The 22,849-nt window shown below is 43.7% G+C and overlaps 1 long non-coding RNA gene across 2 annotated transcripts in view; it reads left to right on the top strand.

Moving 5' to 3' along the window:
- Positions 1-22,849, top strand: part of LOC308589954 — a 58,716-nt gene that overhangs the window by 34,878 nt on the left and 989 nt on the right. Inside the window, exon 3 of one of the 2 annotated variants that reach the window (XR_014009578.1) lies at positions 2,463-2,522. The exons of the other annotated variant lie outside the window; for it this stretch is intronic. This is a non-coding gene — a long non-coding RNA (uncharacterized lncRNA). Of the gene's footprint in view, positions 1-2,462; positions 2,523-22,849 lie in introns of those variants that run through there. 2 annotated transcript variants of the gene reach the window in all.

Here is a 22,849-nt window from a genome sequence, read left to right as displayed (position 1 = left end):
AAGGACTTTATAGCATACTATTCTTCATATAGGTCATTGATTGTCACAGAGTGAACAAACCATTAAGTCACACTGTTCAAGTTAGAGTTAACTTTTTATTAGCAAAACCATGATCTCATAACCTCCAACATTTCTCCGATGAAAATAGGGACGTCCCATTCCATAATGATAATTTTACTATTTATACCCCACACATCTTACTGGGTTGCCCCAGCCACTCTGGGCAGCTTCCAACATTTATGAAAACATAATTCAACATTAAACATTAAGGAAAAGTGGTACATTCCAGGATTAAATCAGAAACCAGGATGGCTTCTCTAAATCAGGAACGTCCCTGGAAATTAGGGACACTTAGAGGGTCTATGATCTTCACAGACTTGGTGGAGTGTCAGGCCTAATGAGCACAGCAGCTCAACTCTGGTAGCTCTCACCCCATGAAATCTGTTGCCGAGACTGAACGTTCTCCCCTTCAAACAGCCATCTAAGTCTCTTCTCTCCAGGGCTTTCCCCAAGCAATTGAAGATGATGCCTGTGTGAAGCCTGTCACTGCTCTGCCCTTTTCAGTCCTCTTCTGGTTATGGGCGACAAGGGAAGAGGGGAGCTTGTCACAACAGGAGGGAGAAACACCCTGCCTGACTCATTTCTGCTTCTTGGCCTCCCTCCTCCTACTCCTTCTGCCTCTGATTCTGGACTTCTGTCTGCCACAAACTCACCCAGTTCACTAGGCCCTGGAACTTCTTCAGCTTCTGACACCCCGTCTTCTCCCTCTGACCACTCATTGTTGTCTCATCACCACTCCCTGGGCTCTGAGCTGTCTTCCCTTGGGGGTTCCTTTTAAACGGCCTAAGCGGATTGTGAGCGCTACCTGGGGCGGTCTGCCCTCCCTGTCCCCCCCTAGCTATGCCACTGGGGTTCCCCAGCTGGTTCCTCCCACCATTCCTCTGCGTCCAACCAGTCCATGACAGTACAACATATTTTCCCCACTCTGTTGAAAGTCACATTTGCACATTGCTGTACACACCACACCAGAGGGATTGTCTTCACCTGATGTACATTACCTGTTTGCTTTTCCCCTGCCTGCTACCACCCCAACTTCTATTCATCAAACTGTCATCTGTGTATGTGCAACGACTGTCTCAAAACTATGCACCTCAGATTAACTGTGAAATGAATGTAGCTTATGTTTTCAAATTGGATGGAAGCTGGTTTGAGGGGAAATGGATCAAACAGCAGTATTTCTCAAGAAAGCAGAGGGCAGATATGGATTGTGACTGACATCATTATACACAGCTTCAAACACCAGCAGTGGGAGTGCACTGGAGCTAGAGTAAACAGATGTGGAAACAGCTATAGGCTCTAAACAGAGGAAAAACTTTTACATAATCAATAATCAAAATCCTTTTGGTCAGGTTGGGGAGAGGATCTCAAGAGAAGCCTCAAAAACACAATGATTCTACAAAAAAGAAAATGTCATCGGATTAGCACCTTAATTGCATCTTCTTTAGCAGCAATTTAGAGTCTGCCAGGAAAATAGCATTTTAATTAAGTTAGTCAGTATACTAATCACAAATTATGTTCAGACACTAAATTGCAATAGGCTCCTCCCATGCCTTTTTCTATTTTTAATAATAACTATTTTATTTAACAATAAATGGAAATGCACGATCTTCTAGTATCATAATTCTCCCAAACACTTGGGCCCTGTCCATACTATACATTTAAAGCAGAACCATGCCACGTTAAACAGTCATGGTTTCCCCCAAAGAATCCCAAGAACTGAAGTTTGTTAAGGATGCTGACAGTTGCTAGGAGACCCCGATTGCTCTCAGATACAATTCCCAGAGTCTCCTGGGAGAGGGGTTGTCTGTTAAACCACTCTGGGAATTGTAGCCCTCTGAGGGGACTAGGGTTCTCCTAACAAGTCTCAGCATTCTTAACAAACTACAGTTCCCAGGATTCTGTGGGAGAAGCCATGAATGTTTAAAATGATATGCTACTGCTTTAATATCTAGTGCAGATGAGGTCTTGGTCATAAATTAAAGATACACTTTCTGCACTGATAGAATGAGCACAACATTTTCATGTTGGTTTCTTCAGTGAACTTGTTTCCACACTCTATTCTTACATCTATCTACTTCCTATAGAATAGACTTTAAGTTAATTTTAAATTGCCTTCAAAGTTAGTGAGGCTGTACTTTCACAGTGGAGTGTATAAAGAGATGGAAGTTGGCTATTCAGTACCATTTTATGGCCCATTGCTGCCTTTCTACATGACTGATGTTTGCCTCAAGGCATTACTTCCCAAGGGTTTGCTCACCAGGGCTAGCAAAATATTTGTGCTATCTACTGAGGACACAAGGTTCAAATAATAAGCTCTCGTGTCTCTTAGTGCTTTCTTGTGCTTTGTATTTCCAACAACAACAAATTTATTCCTTCCTTTATTTTTCAAACTTATTTCCCAGTATGGAAAGGTTACAGATACTGTAGCTGCCAACATGATAGTCATCCGAACTGAACTACACATTTAAAGCACTGCCAACAGTCATGGCTTCCTACAAAGAATCTTGGGAACTCTGGCTTGTAAAAGGTAGTGTGGCGCTCTCCCTGTGGAACGTCCTCCCATCAGATGTCAAGGAGATAAAGAACTACACTACTTATAGAAGACATCTGAAGGCAGCTTTTCATCGAGAAGTTTTTAATGTTTGACATTTTATTATGTTCTTATATTTTTCTGGACGCTGCCCAGAGTGGCTGGGGAAACCCAGCCAGATGGGTAGGGTATAAATAATAAAATTACTACTACTACTACTGAGAGTTGTTAGGTGATCTCTATTCCCCCCACAGAGCTACAGGTCTCAGAGTGGTTTAACACTAAATCTCTCTTCAAAGGGAGCTGGAATTGTAGCTGTGTGAGAGGAATAGGGATAGGCATGGATGCAGCCAGGGGGCACGGGAACTGTTAGCCAGTGTGGTGTAGTGGTTAAGAGCAGTAGTCTTGTAATCTGGGGAACCAGGTTCGCGTCTCCGCTCCTCCACATGCAGCTGCTGGGTGACCTTGAGCCAGTCACACTTCTTTGAAGTCTGTCAGCCCCACTCACCTCACAGAGTGTTTGTTGTGGGGGAGGAAGGGAAGGGAGAATGTTAGCTGCTTTGAGACTCCTTAGGGTAGTGATAAAGCGGGATATCAAATCCAAACTCTTCTTCTTCTTCTTCTTCTTCTTCTTCTTCTTCTTCTTCTTCTTCTTCTTCTTCTTCTCTGCCCCCCTAAATCAAATAAATAAACAAAAACACTTAATTAAAAGTAGAAATTGTAGAAAGATTTTGACAGATCTTTCTGAGTACTTGGGGTCAAAATAAAGTAATTTAAAACAACTGTTGTTGAGACATTTCATTCCGAATCTGCTAGAAAAAGCCAAACAGAAGATGATGACAGGTGGGTGTCCTGCCCCCCTAACATAAATCCAGGGGGTGGGGTGGGTAAGGCTAACGATTCTTCAGCACCCTAAGCAAACTACAGTTCCCATGATTCTTTAGGGGAAACTGTAACAATTAAAATGGCATGATATGGCTTTACATGTGTAGTCCAGATGAAGCCATAGAATTAGAGAGTTGTAAGGGACATGAAAGGCCACGCAGTCCATGCCGGCTGAAACAGAACGACTACAGGATTCCTGCATATGCTTAACAAAGTCCAACATCTTCTGAGGCAGTCTGTCTGTATCAAGAAATCCCTTCTAATTCTTCATCAGAATCCTTTTTCTTGCAATTTAAGCCTGTCAATTTGGTCCTACCCTCTGGAGCAATGGAAAATATATGTGGTCCATTGTCACATGTTTGCATTTTGTAGACTGCTATCAATACAGTGGTACCTCGGGTTACATACGCTTCAGGTTACATACGCTTCAGGTTACAGACTCCGCTAACCCAGAAATATTACCTCAGGTTAAGAACTTTGCTTCAGGATGAGAACAGAAATCGTGCAGTGCAGCAGCGGCAGGAGGCCCCATTAGCTAAAGTGGTGCTTCAGGTTAAGAACAGTTTCAGGTTAAGTACAGACCTCCGGAACGAATTAAGTACTTAACCTGAGGTACCACTGTACTCAGATGCAAATGTGTTTGCTCTGTAATATGGAACTGGATACACCATCCTATCCTTTTATTAATAGGCAAACTGAGAAGCTGAATCAATACCAAGGTGAAAATATACTACTGTATATATTTTGGTCTGCGTACAAAAAGGCAGAGTGAGAATAGGTCTTTCTTGCTCTCGGTGGGGATTAAGAGAGCTAGCGAAAGGCTCTTTGTCCTGCTGAAAGTGTGCAGGTTATGGATGAAAAGGTGTCCATGTGCACAGGCCTACTTCTGTACTGGTGTGAAATGCAGAGAGCTGAGAGGTCATTTTATTTCAAGCAGCTGGGGTTGATGTGGAGCCAGACAAACAACAGGAGCTTCTATTCAACCCTAATGGACAAATGAGGTCAGGAAACTCCTCCCAGGCCCTCTGCAGGACCCTTTCGTTCACACAGCATCACCAAATACATATCCCTCTTCACCCGCATCTACTTGACGGGAGTGTCTAACTCTTTCCATATGAGCGCTATTTATTTAGCCTACTGACTAAAGCAGCTGCTTCAGCTCATAGATACGAACCTTTAAAGTTGGGGGTGGGGAGACTTCCCTCCTCTATGCAGAAAACATAATACACTCTTTGTGAAAAGGGCTAACTTGCATTACACTGGGATTATGAAGCCACAGAAATGGGCATCTGAAGAGGAAATGAAAGTGAGCTCCACTTGAAAGGGATTTCCATGGGATACTTTATTTTTAAACATGGAATTCTGTCCTTTTCTTCTTGCCCACTATAGGGTGGGGACGGAGGAGGAAAAGAAGGATAGTATATATGGGATGATTCATTAGGGTGGCGGGAATCTGATTTGTCGCAAGAATGGAACAATAAATTATATGGTTGTTTGTATTCTACAAAGATCCTGCAATGTAGCTTCTCAAGAACATCCACGGGCATACTTTAAAAAGAGTTTTGTGCCACGCTTTTGAACACATACATAGAGACAAGGAGGGTCAATACTGAGCAAACCATTTCCTTCCCCTGTAACAATTGTAGCTCTGGTTGCAGAGTGTTGGGTGCATAGGACACATAACCGTGATTATAAGTTTGGAAGTCAGCATATGCATCCATCCACCAGCCCACCACAAATCAACTTGGAGATCACAATGTGCCTCAGGCAGACAATGGATGCACCAAAGAACACTACTTTGTTTTGAAAAGAGCTCCATGTGGCTCAAAGAAAGAAGCCAACCCACACAACAACAGGGGAATTAAACACAAAACCATGGTAATTACCATTCTGTCTGGGGGTGGGGGGCACCAATATAGGTCAATGAATGAGGCCACAACTACACAGGCCTTAAGTGTGGCTGAAAGAAGCACAAGTGGTCTCTAATAAAAAACAAAACAAAACTGCATTCTTATGGGGCCTGCCCATATCTTCCCTTTACCACTGCCTCATAGATGGGTTTCTTCATTTAGCAAGGAAAGAAGCACGCACTCAAGAGTTACAAAGGTTCAAAGAGTTACAAAGGCGTACACAACATAAATTTAAAACCTATCCCCCTTCCCCAAGAATCCTGGGAAACGTAATTTATTAGGTTGCTAGGAACTGTAACTCTCTGAGGGGTAAACTGTAGTGTGCTTTAAATGTATGGTGCATATGCAGCATTTGTTAATTGTAATGCAATTTAATTACATTCCAAGTGTTCAGATGGCTTGGGTTGTTTTTTTGTTTTTTGTTTTGCCCTTTGATCACAATTTAATAGTTTTAACTGAATTGCTCCAGTACTACTTAACTGCTCTAGTACTTTTTTAATGAGTTTCCAATGGCTTGTGTGAGTTGTATTTATTCTTGTCTAACAGCTGCTGCTTCCCAAGTGCTGTAAGTTGCCTTTTAAACTTGGGGAAATTCATACAGCTGTTCCTGCAGTACTGAGTACCCCTGTTCAACAAAAGTACATATGGCGTCATGGACCTTTTACTTGGGTCTCCTCTGTCATGAAGTCATGATCCTGTGAGGAAGTATCGCTGGGTGAGGCCCCTCAGGCAGGTGGTAACAATTAGTTCCCAGAGTGGATAGCATGTGATGGGGCTGGCTGGTTGCCAGAATTCCCCACCCCTATAAACCTGCCAGGGAGGAGGGAAGAGAATATGCTGTGTTTTAGACTTGCTGTTTGATGTTCTGTATCTGGTGCCAGAGAAGAAGCCAATAAAGGCTGGTAACTCATTGGGTGCCTGCGTGTGATTGATTAGTAGCTTGAAAGCAACCCTCTCCTTGACCTCCTCCCCTCCCAATAATAGCTGGGTTGCGATCCAGCCACAATTAAGACGGGTGTGAAAGTGGAAAGCACTTAATCTGGCTGCATCATGCCCGGTGTTATTATTTCAAAAGGCTTTATCTTTCTTCTCTTAAGTGCTCATTAGGAACATCTAAAATTAAAGATGTCCCATGCTATACTTTTCTTGTTCCATAGACAGCCACAAAGATTTATACTAATGTGTAGAAAAATACATTTTCCACGTGATCTGGAGCCAAGCACTGTGTTGGTAAGCTTACAACACGGGACCTGCTTTAGGAAATCAGTACATCTCACAGCATGAATGAAAATGTGTGGAGGGTCAGATCTGACCCACGGACTGTAAACTCGCCATGCTTGCACTAAAGTAAGAGCCAAGCTACAACAGAAATGTGGGAGGCCCGTAATTGGATATCCTGACATTATTGCTTTTACGTATCTGCATGCTTGTTTGTTTGTTTGTTTGTTTGTTTGTTTGTTTTTATCAGCAGGACAAATGGCAACTTTGGGTGGGCAGGAAGATGGTGGGAGGAAAGTGTTAAGCTTTCTGCCCACTGGTGAGGCTGATGAGTTTGGTGTACATTCCATGTCAGCCTATAGGAAACCTTTCTTTTATCCATATGTATATATTAGTTCAGAACAAGGCAAGCAGGCAGCATGAACAGAAACCCTGGGTCACACATGCTAGCCTGCCCCCAATATCCCTACCAACATTACCCTTAATCTCCGCATGTTGAGCAGGAAGGGAAATTTTCATGTGTTTGGCTTAATTTGCTGAGAATTCACCGCAAGAGCCTTGATCACACAGGGTTTGTATATGCATGTGGGAATCTAAGCATGTTCGACCAAACAATGACTATTGCGTGAGGCTTTTCTGCTCCATGAGTAAATGTCAAGGGCAGAGTCTTTGCTCAAGTGCTGCAACACCTGCTCCCTGCTTTGCTGGCCTATTTCCACCTGCTGCTGAAGGGGACAGAGATCATATGGGTGCTAGTCCAAAAAGACCTGCTGCTGTTGATATCTAGAGGCATTAATTTAGACATTTAATTTTTGACGTGCATTATTTTTGATGTTATATCCACAGACGTAACAGTGAGCCCTACACACAAGGAGAAAGAGAGAGAGAGAGAGAGAGAGAGAGAGAGAGAGAGAGAGATGTCAAAAGAGCAAATCACAGATTCCCCACAAGTTCCTTCAGCTTTTTACTCCTTTAGAACCTTGCACACCCACTGAGCTATCTTATGAATCCTTTCCATTTTGCCAAGATCTGTCCTGAGTGATTGTGTCAAAAACTGGAGGTGCAAAAGTTATTTTATTAGTTAGGGCACATGGCATCAAAATTTCTCATCTGTGTCTACAGTAGTGATTCATTGTTTGGTAATAATTACAATCTGTATTCACTATTCTAGGAGACTGTTCTTCCATGTCAATCTGTACTGCAAGCAATACCTATGGAAAGTTAAGATAAAGACTTAATTTGAGCCAGCGTTCACCAACACTCATCAGTTACTGTGTGTGTTTTCTTGATGTCAGGTCCTAGCTGCAGACATAGCCTCTGAATATTTAAGAAGTACAAAACCAGCAACATTTCCTTCAGTACTGAGTTACCAAAACTGCTCCCTTCAATCTTTCTGTTGAACCAAGAACCACTAGGTACATAGAGGTTACAGTAAGCTCATACTTAAAAAAGCTAGAATGAAACTGGTAAAGATTATCATTCACAGGGTTCTTAAAATCAGAAATCTGATGCCGTCAGCTGTCGAGTTGCAGCTCGGCATCCAGGGAAAAATCAGTCTCACACCATGAGGGGTTCCGAAATATGGCTGCTCCTAGGGCTAATATGGCCGCTCCTCGGGCTAATGCAGCACAGCTTTTATTGTGTGAAAATCAGAAAGATACAAGCCAAGTAAGGATACAAAAAATACAAGTCAAGCAATTTGTTCTAGCCAGCAGATAAAGACCTTGGTACTAGACCATGCGAGCGATCAGGCCATGCTACGTTAGCCAATCATATGGGACAGCACGAGCTGTTCACGCGCTATTCATGCTCCAAGGATGCTTCTAGCTATGAGATCACCCTGTAACAATAAGAACTTTGCTCATGCTCTCATGTACAAGCAATCATTTTCCCACATGTCCCCTTTTCTTATTTATATTATTAGAGGAAAAGAGGGACCATTAGTCCAAATCGTACACTTCATTGCCTAAGCGTCTACACTTTGCAACATAAATTCCTCTTGTAACCCCTGTGGTGGGCCGTGGTCGGTACCACCATGCAGTGCATTGGGAAATCAAAGAGGGTATGCACTGAATGCAACAACACACCACGACGAATCCAGCAACACATGCAATTACAATCAATAATACTTTTCTTAACCATACTCCATTGGGTAACCAAGAAGACAACCACTCCCATGGATCAAAACCTTCAGGTGGATTCAAAGGATTATGAGCTATCATTTGTTCCATATGATCAATAGTAGCAGAGATATTGGTCGATTGATCAGTTATATACATACAATAATGAGAATGAATTAAGGCACAAATTCCACCTTTAGAGGCAAAGATTACATTTAAAGCATAAAAATGCTGAAGAACTACATTTCTTATTTCTGACATTTCTTTGTTAATCATTTTTAAAGCCAAGATGGTGGAATTGAACAAATTTTCTGTCCAGTTTGCCAATTTATGCAAATCACGGTAATTCATGGCTGCACCTAAAGAAGGCAGAAGAGACCTAGAAATAGTTGTCCCTGTATATTGAGAAATAGGTGATTGTACTTCCCTTCTGTTGCGCAAACGGACCGCTGGGAGCTTATCTATTTTATCTATCAGGGGTATCAATATTCCTAGAGTGTAGGTTCCAGAAAAGGCAAAGGTGATTTCTTTGTAGGCTTTTCACTCACAATGGTAATATTAAGAAAACAAGAAGATCCATTAATGTACTCATATGTCCAATTACAATATGGATAATGACCTAAAAATTTTTTTGCTATTATGATTAAAACGAAAACAATAAGACACTATTTCTGCAACAACAAAACACAGGTGATAAACTTATACGATTGTCCTTCATATTATTGCTAATCTTATATAAAGCATTTACTGGAATGCTAGAATACCACCACCAAAAAAAAACTCAAAGCTTTGAGAAGCTTTTTAAAATCATTTTTCTCAGCAGCTAAAAGGCAGTAGCCAAGCATATTTTTTTTTTTTTCGCTTCAAGCATATTCCACTTGCTGTAACTAAAAAGATTGCAACAAGGTCGAGAACAGAGCCCATTGTCTTCCCAGGCCCTGTTAAAGAACCACATTGCAACCCGCTCTCTGTCCGGGAACCATGCCAAAGCACAAAAATGAAACAACTGGAACACACTGAAATCCCCTCACCCCCTCCCTTGCCAAGAGTCCACAATAGTTCCAAGACAGCCCTCTGTACATGCTCAGGGGAACACATCATAAGGCAGGACTCCTGAGGGAGGAGAAAAAAAGAAGAGATCTGGGGGGGTAAAATCCAAGCGATGCCAATCCAGCGAGGGCATCCTTCAAAGCCAGGTTCATTTCCCAAACAAGAGGCGGCAAAACTGTAACGATAAGTGGTAGAAACGGTGGCTTCCCAGGGGGAAGGGGGGCCAACGCGATAGGGTTGAAGATGGCCTTTCAACGTGCCAGGAAACACTGGAACAGCTATGGAAGGTGACTTTATCCATTGCAGAGGTGACTGTGATCTTGTCTGCTGGATCCTTATGTCCTTTAAGGGCAGAAAATAGTGGAGACAAAGTAGAGGTGGGCAGGTCCAAATAACTCTTTATCCAATTCAGCTGTCCAAGAATTCGTTGTAAATCCACCAGTTTAACATGATCAGGGAGCTGTAGTTGAGGCGTAACTGGAATGGCAGCAGATGCTGTCAGCTTGTGTCCCAGGTACGTAATAGGTAAGGTCCGCTGGATTTTTTCTTTAGCCACTGTCAATCCAACAGGTTGTAGCCTTTGCAGGATTTTGGGACACGGCGGAGGACAGAGCCGTGGCTAGCAGGCCGTGGCTAGCAGTGCCCACTGACTGGCAGGCTTTAAGCATATCAGCAATGGCTATATTTGATGTTGCCATTAGAGAGCGCAGTGCTTGCTTACTAGCAAACGCAAGCTGGCGAACAATCAGTTCTTGTGCTGCCAGGTCCTGAACTTGCCGCTTGAAGGTATTGTACAAGTGATCAACAAATTGTCCATAGGGCTTTGCAGGGCCCTGTCTGATGCTTCCCAATAGGCCACTTCGCTCATTCTTGTCATCAGGGACAGAGGCCAAAGTCTCTTGGGCAGCAGATGTAGTGGCCTCCCAATACTGAGGTTGGAGAGTTAGCTGTTGGGCAGCAATAAGAAAATTGCCTCCTCCCGTTAACCCATCAAGGACATCAGCTTGGGTTAACATGACGGGGGCTGGGGGTGGGGCGGCACCAGCAGCGGCAGCGGCCAAAGCAGCCTGATGATTAGCCAATGCAGCATTATTAAGATTATTCCGAATCCCATCAACACGACGTTGGCAGGCCCAGTGCCAAGCTTGTATAAACAAAATCATTTGATGAGGCTGCATTACAGTGCGGGCCAACAGCTTAACATCCTCTGGTATCAAATTTTGTTGAAAAATAGTGCCAAACAAGCCCAGGGTGTAAGGAGATTGTAAACCATTGTCCTTGACAGAGGAATGCAGTTCCTTTATGAATCTCAAATCAAACTGTTCGTGCCGGGCTGGGCCTCCCCCTGGCGCGGCAGGAGCAATCACAGGGAAGAGATTAGGAGTTGTACAGTCAAAACCCAACAATGGGGCAGCGGCACGGAGAGATTCTTGGAGAGGAGTAGTAACAGCGGTGCCAGAGGCCTTGGGCGCAGGAGTTGGAAGAGTGGGGGGTGCTGAATGCGAAGATTCTTGGAGAGGAGTAGTAACGGGAGGTGCAGGAAGTGAAGAATGCAGGGGAGTGACAGGATGAGCCGAAGAGAGAATGTCCGGAGGTTTAGGATTAACGTTTGAGGCAGGCAAAGCGGGAACCGGGGGGGCGTTTGAAGAAGCTGTTGCCGCAGCCAGAAGAATGTTTGAAGGAGTTAAGCACGACATAGCTTTGTAGACGTTACTCCAGGCATGCAAAACCTTGACATCAATTTGTGGATGATTTTGAAAGAAATGTCCAATTTTTTTCCAATCATCTAACCCCCAAGTTCCGTCCTGGGGGAACCACGGACAGTGAGTGTCCAGAGCTATTATAAGGGACTTAAGGTCAGCTTTCCGAACAGCAAGGTTGTTACTGGCCAAAAGGAATTTAAGGTCTTTATAAAATTTTTTCTGTGGTGCAGAGAGAGACTTTCCCATGATTGCAAAGTTGCAAAAAGAGCAGGGAGCACTTACCGAGGGATCCGTAGGAGGATGAGAGAGAGGCGCCTTTTTGCCCTGTCCGGGCGAAGATAAGTGCTGATAAGTCCGTAACGTAGTCCAGAATCACATTCACACGGGAGCTTTCACCAGGGATCCACTACGTGGATGAACGACGCGTCTGCAGCCCTTGCGGGGCGAGGTGAGAGCTGAACGTTGTAAAACAGCATGAAGTCCGAAAGAAATCACACGGGAGCACTCACCAGGGATCCACTACGTGGATGAACGACGTGTTGGTGAGTGCTGAATAATGAAAAACAGGCAGTCACACGGGAGCACTCACCAGGGATCCACTACGTGGATGAACGACGTGTTGGTGAGTGCTGAATAATGAAAAACAACGTGAAGTCCGAAGGCCTCACACGGGGCACCAAATGTCGAGTTACAGCTCGGCATCCAGGGAAAAATCAGTCTCACACCAGGATAGGTTCCGAAATATGGCTGCTCCTAGGGCTATGGCAGCTGAAATAACTATGAAGCTTATAGGAAACTGGATTAGCAGAAACTCAAAAATGAAAGAAATACACATTTTCTGGTTAAAAATTGTGTCTAAATTTATCCCAGTAAGAGTGGCTGGTGACCCTGAAAGAACTGTGGCCTGTGTCCCACAGGATTATTCAACAGTAGTCATTTGGGGCTGATCTAAGGCTTTTGAAATATATTTGGTTCCTTTCCTATGTGCTGTAGTATCTTTCAGGTGAAGCAGGACAAGTGATTAGTCTGGAATGTTGATTGAAGGCTCTTATTTTAAGAATGGATACTGTAGAATTTGAATACTAGTGGAGATCAGCATTCTGCAGGAAATAAAAAAGAAAAAGCCACCCACTTCTAGTCCCTGGAATTTGGCTTCATATAAAATGGGAATTACTTAGAGACAGAGGAACAAAACTCTATACCCCCAGTCTTAAAGGTAAAGGAACCCCTGACCATTAGGTCCAGTCGTGGCCGACTCTGGGGTTGCGATGCTCATTTCACTTTATTGGTCAAGGGAGCCGGAGTACAGCTTCCAGGTCATGTGGCCAGCATGACTAAGCCGCTTCTGGCGAACCAGAAGAGCACACGAAAATGCCGTTTACCTTCCCACCGGAGCGGTTCCTATTTATCTACTTGCACTTTCAAACTGCTAGGTTGGCAGGAGCAGGGACTGAGCAACGGGAGCTCACCCCATCGTGGGGATTCGAACTGCTGACCTTCTGATCGCCAAGCCCTAGGCTCTGTGGTCTACCCCACAGCGCCACCCGTTCTTACAACACCTTTAAAGGGATACATTTTGGAAATATATGAGCTTCAAAATGCTGAAGAATTCAAAATTTACTTTTGTTTTTTGTTTTTTTAAACTTGCAGTTTAAAAGATGTGAGGGTAGTGTAGAGCCATATATCACTTACAGAAAGAAATCTTACAATGTGTTTTGTTTAACCAAACACCAAATATTTTAGGAAGCAGTTAATTTGATAGCATAAGCTTGAATCTGGAAGCTTGAAAGACAGTTATACCATTCATAGCTACAAGCAGTACCCTGTGTAATTTTGAGATATAGGTCAGATGAAAAATGCAAATGCATGTGTGCTTGTGCCTTATGTATTGCAGTGAGGAAAGCAGCACCTGAATTCCTGTGTGTATGTGTATAAAGGGGTTGTAACACTTGGCTGGTGTAAGTCAGAGCACCCATTTTCAAATTACCTTCCTTATCCATTACAGCCTCCTGTACCTGCCAAAAAGCTGCTCCTGGGAGTTGAGAGATCCTTTAGAACTGTAGGGGATGTGGCAGGGAGATGCTAAACAGTTTTATAACGTCAAAACATAGCAGGATCTACACAAAGGGTGCTTACAAATAAGGCCTTTTTGCACTTATTTGTAAGTGCAGAAAGGCCCTTAGGATCGGTACTGTACTAGGATGCAAGTGAGAGAATGCCTTAGTTCACATACTTGATTTATTTATTTTCTGGAAGCATTTTTACTCTACTCTTTAGCTGAAAAGCCAGAAAAGACATTGAGGCACTAATGAGAATGACTCAGTTTTCAGGGATCATGCTATGGTGCTGTTACATCTTTGGCTTCCTTCACTAGACTTGGTTCCCTACACTGGAAATGTTCATAAATTAACTGGCATTAACATATTCACCCTCTCCTCCTTTTTTGCGGTGATGCAGAGTATCTAATGTGTTTCCTGGCAGTTTAAGCTCTTTTTTGCCACATACTGAAGTAGCCCATTTCTCAGGGTCAGTCTGCTTCATTATAAGATCTCCCACCCACAAGCTGGATGAAAGTCAGAAACGCAGGCTTCCCTCTTCATCTGCTATCTGTGACAACTAGGCCTCAGTCGCAGCATTATTAAGAGTCTAGACTCTTGACAGCATGTAGCCTAGTAACAGAGCAATGTATCTAGGAGCCTGCAAATAAGGGCCTTCTGCACGTACTATTTGTACAGTTGCTGGTTTTGGGGGTTCTTTCTGGATTTTTCTTGTTGTTGTTGTTCTTCTTGTTGTTGTTTAGTTGTTTGGTTGTGTCCGACTCTTCGTGACCCCATGGACCAGAGCACGCCAGGCACTCTGGTCGTTATTCAGCTAGTATACTAATATTATAGTATTATTCAGCTAGTATTCTGAAATAATGTACTAAAAATACATTTTCTTCTATGACAGAAGTCCAATTTTTGTGAAAGATCCAGAATGGATATCATTCCTCAATCAGTGGTACCTCGGTTCTCAAACTTAATCCGTTCTGGGAGTCCATTTGACTCCCGAAACCATTCGAAAACCAGGGAGCGGCTTCCGATTGGCTGCAGAAGCTTCCTGCACTCAAGCAGAAGCCACGTCAGATGTTTGGCTTCTGAAAAATGTTCTCAAACCGGAACACTTACTTCCGGATTTGTGGCGTTCGGGACCCGCTTTGTTCAGGAGCCAAGCTGTTCAAGTACCAAGGTACCACTGTATTTTCATTTGTGTAGTATGTGTACAAGCATCTTCCCAGTTTTTGTGCGGAGGGTGAAGTGTAGTTGGGTTCCCACAAAGCAAGACACAGTGATAACAGCAAGAACTTTTACTGAACTAAGAGAACTGGACAACAAGGGAAAAGTGACTGCTTATATACATTTCTGAAGGCCTGGGACACTCCCACTCTCATTGTGATTGGTAGTCTAAACTCCGAAGCTCCAAAACCCAGAGTTTAAGGGCCAGTGGCAGTGGCCCAAATCCTGAATGTTCTGTGATTGGATATCAGGTATCGAATCAGAACACAGGGGCTCAGAATCCTTACTTCAGGCTCAAGCTCAGGCAAGCAGAGACCACTGAATACATGAAGAGAGGGGGTTGGTGGGCATGGTTTGGCAGACAAGCTTAGTTACAGAGGAGAGATGTGGCAGATAGAGACAATGGTACAGAGTCAAAATACTGCCCATGACAACAATTGCTAGCTAGAGACAAAATTTCTTCACCATGCCCAGCTTCACCAAAGCTCAGGCATACAAATAGTTTCTCTTCCAATCTCCTGCACTTCCACATATTAGAATTCTGGAATACTAGGCATTAAGTACACACACACAACCTGAGGGCGCATAAGGAGTGTGACTACAGCCACAGAACTTTTCTCGATTCAGGCACAACCTGCCATTAATGTGGAAAGGAAACTCAACTTAATAACTGACCTATGTGGCCAAAGGTACAGCCAATCAGCTACAAATTAACTCTTTTAAAAAATACCACTATAAGTCTTAAGTGTGGAAAAGTTTTAAGATTGCATAGCATTGCTAAAGTTGAAGAAGGAGACTAGAATGAAACCAACATGGGGAAAAATAATTAACAATCTACTTAGGGAAAACAAATTACTAATTGGTTTAACTAAACTGAAATGAAAATTCTCATAAAACAATTGAAGCTGAGTTGTTATTATTTATTTAATTAATTTGTATACTTCCCTATACAGTGGTACCTCGGGTTAAGTACTTAATTCGTTCTGGAGGTCTGTTCTTAACCTGAAACTGTTCTTAACCTGAAGCACCACTTTAGCTAATGGGGCCTCCTGCTGCTGCCGTGCTGCCGGAGTACAATTTCTGTTCTCATCCTGAAGCAAAGTTCTTAACCTGAAGCACTATTTCTGGGTTAGCGGAGTCTGTAACCTGAAGCATATGTAACCCGAGGTACAACTGTACCTGCAGATCTCAGGATCGTTCACAATATAAAATTAAAAAATTAAAAAACACAAATTGTAGCAAGTTGTAATGAAACAAACAAGCAAGACCCGCACCCTTCAGTTTTGTTTGTTTTTAAATCTTTATGATTTAAAAAACAGGTCAAGTATGTAGCCTTAAAACAGTGCAGAATATACCTTAGTGTGAAAGCAAAAGAGGAAGGTTAGAGGGCAGATTACACCACCATGTGGTAGAAGTGGGAATATAACAAAATACAGTACTCAAATATGAATTTGATATTTTATGGGACACATCAAAATTCATTGTAAATAAAAGCTAATCTGATCTACTCCCAAATCTGTCAAAATATGTCAACTTGCTTCTCCCTTCCCTCTTCCCAAAATGACTCCACGTGGAGGGCATTATTGTGAATGGATTTGAAGTCTCCATTGCTTCCCTCATCATGTTTTCCAGTGAATCTTAAAAACAGCCTTTCCAGGTTCATGATAATAGATTTACTTATATTACCACCTGCAGTGTGTTTCCTCCCACAAGGTAATGGCAAAAATAATCCCACACTTATATTAGTCATATGAAGTTAACCTGAGCTAGGAAAAACAGGAAGCACACTGACAGTGCAATCCCACACATATTTACTTGGAAGTAAATCCGGATGTCTTCAGTGGGGCTTGATCCTTAGTAAGCATGATTAGAATTGCAGACTAAGGATGGCATTTTTGACATACACTTCAGTACTTCATTTGCTCAAATTAGGGTTTAGTTCTAACTTTTAGTCCTACCTTTTAAAGTTTTCTCCTATGCTGAAAAGCTCAAACGTTAAAAGGTACTGTATTTTTCGCCCTATAGGACGCACTTTTTCCCCTCCAAAAATGAAGGGGAAATCTGTGTGCGTCCTATGGGGCGAATGCAGGCTTTCGCTGAAGCTTGGAGAGCGAGATGGGTCGGTGCGCACCGACCCCTCTCGTTCTCCAGGCTTCAGGAAGCTATCAGCAAGCCTGGGGAGCCCGCAGCAGTGGCGTAGCGTGGGGGGTGCCAGGGGTGCCGGCCGCACCGGGCGCAACATCTGGGGGGGGCGCTCGCTGCCTCCGGAGTCGCCGAAGAGCCTCGGGCGCAGGCTGTAGCGGAGCCGCATGTCTCGCGGAACCGACGAGCTGTGCGCGCGTCCGGGCTGAAGGCGCCCGGCAGGCAGCGGCTCTCAGCGCTCGCCGCGGAGGACGTGCCAGGCAGCCCCTCCTCACAGCCCCGCCTCCGCTGCTGCTGCTGCAGCTGCTGGGCCATGTTGCATTTTCCTCGCCTCTCTGCCCCCCTCCTCCTCCGGGCAAGCGGCGTCGTTTGGTCGGCAGCGCCAGCGGCAACTCACAGGTTAGGGGTTAGGGGGGCGCAAATTACTTGCCTTGCCCCGGGTTAGGGGGCGCAAATTACTTGCGTTGCCCCGGGTGCTGACAACTCACGCTACGCCGCTGGCCCGCGGGAGTTCCCGCAGGGCTCCCTAGGCTGCGGATAGCAGCCTGCCGCCCGGAGTGCAGGGCACGCTGAAGCCGTGGCTGGGGGGGGTAATTTTTTTTCTTTATTCCCCCCCCACCAAAAAAAAACCAGGTGCGTCCTATGGGCCGGTGCGTCCTATAGGGTGAAAAATATGGTATCTTGATAAGTTTCTAAACAAAAACATTGCCAGCACTTATTTGGTGATATGTCCCAGCAAATGCAGTAAACACACACAAGATTAGGATTGCAAACAAGAGGGTTCAGCAGCGTAACAAAGAGTGTTTCAATTGCTCTCTCCAAGCACAATGCTAATTGAAGTTAATGAAGACTTCTGGGCTTTGATTGAAATAAGTTTTATTGAAGTAAATAATGGACAGAAGTGGCTGGACATGTGCTGTCTCTGGGCTTGGAAGATAAGACTCATAGTTCAATTACAGTGGTACCTCGGGTTACAGACACCTCGGGTTACAGACTCCGCTAACCTGGAAGTAGCACCTCAGATTAAGAACTTTACCTCAGGATGAGAACAGAAATCGTGTGGTGGCGGCACAGTGGCAGCGGGAGGCCCCATTAGCTAAAGTGGTACCTCAAGTTAAGAACAGTTTCAGGTTAAGAATGGACCTCCAGAACGAATTAAGTTCTTAACCAGAGGTACCACTGTACAAGGATACTGGTTCAGCGTAATGAAGAGTTGTCAGATATTTTATCATTACAGTGTTTATGTTTTCATGAGAAATTGTATGTAAGCATTTAGTCACTCAGCTTCTGTTCTAATGAGTTGAATCACTAGTTCCACAAATAATAATTCATACAACTCTCCCCCCCCCCTCTTTCCTTACAGCTATAAGCTTAAAGTTCCCTAAGGGGAGGAACTCATCGTTTTGAACTGTTATCAGAGGGAGTCTCTAACAGGCACACCTGCTTGACTGGAAAGCACAAAGAAGTGGGAAAACATTTTAGGCCGAGGAAACAATCATGGGAGACATAACAAGCTGACAAAATATGCCTTTGCACTCATGGGGGGGGGTATCTCAATGAAGTATTTTCACTAGTGCAAGTACTTGCGGCTGTGGAATTGAACTTATATTCTCTCTCCTTGCACACCCTCTAAATCTGTACTGGGTTTTCTCCCCAACCCTCCATAGATTGGGGAAAGCATGGGGGCACACAGGGAGATGAGGGGAAATTCCATTGTGCAACAATTAAGGCAAGAGTGGACTGCACTCAGTTAAAGTATATTTTAAAAATGGCTAGTATGCCTATTGAGCACTTTCCTGTGCTGTACTATATGGAACTGGGCGATAACTCAGTGTGTTCTTACCAGTGCTTGGTCAGCTTCAGAGTGAGCCCTGCGCCACCGGTGCTCATCTTCATCCAGCCTGTTTCATAGTCCAGAGCTCCTCAGAGTACCAAGGAGGTGCTTGAGCTCCAAAATGCCAGAGAGGATGCTCAGGAGCAATAATTGTCAGTTTGCATTTCTTAGTACAGAAAGTATTGATCTGATGTGTAGACATCGTTCCTATTCTACTTAATTCAAGAGGGTTCTGGAAGCTTCTCTGTGTGAAAGAAACAAGCAGGTTTGTGATGTTTGGGTTATTCATTCAGAGAAGCTGAGTACAACTGGCTTAAACTGGTTCTGTTATCTCTTCTGTCAAGGTCAGGCGGACTATAATAATAGGCCAGAAGGAGCCTGGGTTTCACTTTCTCTTTCTACTCTATTCCTTCTGGTATGGTATTCTGTACATAGTGGGATGTGGGTGGCATTGTGGACTAAACCAGAGCCTCTTGGGCTTGCCGATTGCAAGGTCGGCAGTTCGAGTCCCCACGACGGGGTGAGCTCCCTTGGCTCTGTCCCAGCTCCTGCCAACCTAGCAGTTCGAAAGCACACCAGTACAAGTAGATAAATAGATACCACTGTCGTGAGAAGGTTAAAAGGCATTTTCATGCGCTCGGGTTTCTGTCAAGGTGTTCTGTTGCACCAGAAGCGGTTTAGTCATGCTGACCACATGACCCGGAAAGACAAACGCTGGCTCCTTCGGCCTGAAAGTGAAATGAGCACCACCACCCCACTCACCTTTGACTGGACTTAATGATCTAGGGGTTATTTGCCTTTACCTTTGTAGATAGAATGCTTAGTGTTAAGGTTTTAGACTTATTGAAAGTTCAGTCTGCTGCAACTGGATTTATTATGGACAGTGCCAATCCTGAATGTATTGGATTTGTGATCATTATGCTCATTTGCCTTCAGTAGCAGTAAAGCTCAGCTGGACGAAATACAATTGCCTCTGGTATATTTTTGGGAAATATTGCAACGTGCTTAAATTTTTACTCCACTAACTACCGTATTTTTCGCCCTATAGGACGCACTTTTCCCCCTCCAAAAATGAAGGGGAAATGTGTGCGCGTCCTATGGGGCGAATGCAGGCTTTCCCGGGCTTCCTGCAGCTCTGCGCCACCCTCCGGATCCTGGCGCGAAGCCACGCGGGGCTCTGGAGTGTAGCGCAGAGCTGCCTGCATTCCGAAGCCTGGTTCGCGCTGAAGAGCGCCCCTGGGCTTCGTGCACCTCTCCGCAAGCCTGGGGAGACCGGCGCGGCTCCCTAGGCTTGCAGATAGCAGGCTGTTCTGGGGACTGCGGTCGGGGGAAGCTCGGGCTTCCCCCGCGCCTGCCCCGTGCCTGGGGAGGGAAAAAATTTGTTTTCTTTATTCTCCCCCCCAAAATTAGGTGCGTCCTATGGGGCGAAAAATACGGTATACACTGGAATCTGCTCCAGATCAATATTGAGTAGAATTCCATGACAATAATATCAACCACTTGTTTCTTCTTGCCATTCCATAGCGAGATCAAGGCTTCAATAGTGTTTTATGTTGGATCTTTTGCTTCTGGGATAGTGGGTGTTTTAATTCAGCCATGGATTTTAGTTAATAGGGGCTTTTTATTTTGCAAGCATTTAAATGAACTCACAGGATTTAAAGGAACAGTAGGCCATCTTATTTGTATCTTCTCAACAAGAGCAATTTGCTCTCTATACTCAATTTGAAAGACAATTAGAACTTTGTACTTGCTTACAAATTCATTATTCCACATCATTCCTCAATGCTCTAACAAGCAAACGTGTGAGGAACTGCACAATGAGTGTGATCTCACTTAAGAATGTGCAAAGCAGTACCTTATTCCATAACCTTCCAATGTCACTGCATGCCACAGCATCACATCTGCTTTTTCTAATGACTTTAATAAAGCCATTAATTAAAGCAAAAAACTAGTCAGGTTGGTATTTGCATGCAATTTGCAGACTGAAATGAAAACCCCACTTCCTTTAATATAATCTGAAGATCACTAGCCAATCAAAATAAAAGTACGTATTCCCAAATAACAGAACTGTGTTTCATCTAGAAACATTATAGTGCATTATTCTGGCCCCATATACATTATAAATTGAAATCAGTATCATGCCACTTTAAACAGTGAATTCTGAGAACCGTACTTTGTTAAGGGTTTTAAAAGCTTGTTGGAGACCCCCTATTCCCCTCACAGGGCTACAATTCCCATTTCCCCAGGAATAAAGGTAAAGGTACCCCTGCCCGTACGGGCCAGTCACGACCGACTCTAGGGTTGTGCACTCATCTCACTCAAGAGGCCGGGAGCCGGCGCCGTCCAAGGACACTTCCAGGTCACATGGACAGCGTGACGAAGCTGCACTGGTGAGCCAGCACCCGTGCCGCACACGGAAACGCCGTTTACCTTCCCGCTATAAAGCGGTACCTATTTATCTACTTGCACTTAGGGGTGCTTTCGAACTGCTAGGTGGGCAGGAGCTGGGACCGAACGACGGGAGCTCACCCCGCCGCGGGGATTCGAACCGCCGACCTTACGATCAGCAAGTCCTAGGCACTGAGGTTTTACCCACAGCGCCACCCACGTCCCCAGGAATACGGATTGTTAAACATCAGGCAGGTGCCTTCTCTATACTCTCTTTGGCACCTGCTTAAAACGCTTTTGTTTAGGGAATCCTGGATGTTGACATGTTTTAATCTCTTTAGTCTAGTGTTAACTTTAATTATCTTTTAATTACAGTACTTGTTTTTACCTTTTTTAAATTGATAATTTTAATATTTCTTGTAAACGGCTTGGGGGCTTTATTGCCATCAAGTGGTATACACACTTTGTTAAATAATGATTTTTATTTTTGCTGTAATGATGTAGGGGGGAAAGGTGCTAAATTAGATTAAGGATTTAATGTAAATCTGGGCTTGCCCTTTACCATGAAAGGTTCCCATTCCCCAACTCATATTGCTCCTGTGCATGTAACCTTCTACAGACACATAGGGTCATCTATCTCAGGAACAGGGTAAGTAGCAAGGGCGCAACCTTGCGCCCCATTCGACATGTGCAAGGAACTAATCTCACTTGAGAGTAGAAGATAATGCTCACTTAATGAAGACATGATGATACTACCCATTGATATTTTGTTATCTAACATTACCATATGCTACTTTTATTTATAGATCACCCTGCATTCTCTGCATGGCTCACAAGTAAAACAATTAAAAAATTCATCAGCTCAAAGATATTTAAATCAGATTTTGAGAAATATACTGCAAAATCAAACACTGTTACATATGTCAGACTTCAGTCACAGCCAGGCTTCAACCTTATTTACTTAGAACATCCATGCATACATTTCAACAGGACACGTAGAAGAAAGGATACTGCTGGCTTGCATCTACTAGTGGCATATTTGAAAGAGATGTATATTTATCGAGTTTCTTATCTGCATTTTAGAAGTATATTCATATATTCTAAAACATTACAGCTCTACAGTACAATCCTCTATATGTCTATTAGCAAGTAAGTCCCACTCGTGTTCAATAAATCAGTCCTAATAGTCCATATTAAAAAGCTGTATCAAGATGCCAAATGTAGTGAAAGATCAGCAATGGCAGCCCAGTTTTCAGCTTTCATTTGGGTGAATGGAAAGCTGTTATTTCAAAATTTGTTTTGAGATTGCAATAAAAAATTGTGTTTTACATTTACATCTGAGAAACCAGCTACCCTTGTTATCTGATCCAAATCAGCATCTTCTTACATTGAAGAAAATATCTGATGGTCATAAACATGATCAGGAAAACTTACAAGCATCTGGACTACATGCGAGTGGTACAAAGAACAGTAACAGGCACAGCAATGAGTTGTGGTAGGAGGGGAGAAATCACCCCAAACTAGGCTGAGTTCTTGCCAAGTCCTGCCCCCCATCTCCTACACCCAATCCCAAATTGTTCAGAAGGGTTCCTCCCGGATTGTCTGGTTATACTTTTTTGGGAAGAGGTGATTACAGGAGAGGTAAGGGACAGGAAACTCTCAATCTGCAAATTTCCATAACTTAATGATGCCAATTACCTTCAGTTTTATTCACATGCCAAGATAGAAATCCTA

The sequence above is a fragment of the Podarcis bocagei genome, assembly GCF_964188305.1.
Source record: "Podarcis bocagei genome assembly, chromosome: 6".
Classification (NCBI taxonomy): Eukaryota; Metazoa; Chordata; class Lepidosauria; order Squamata; family Lacertidae; genus Podarcis; species Podarcis bocagei.
Note: the sequence above shows the minus strand (reverse complement) of the source record. Positions and strands in the feature narration are given on the sequence as shown.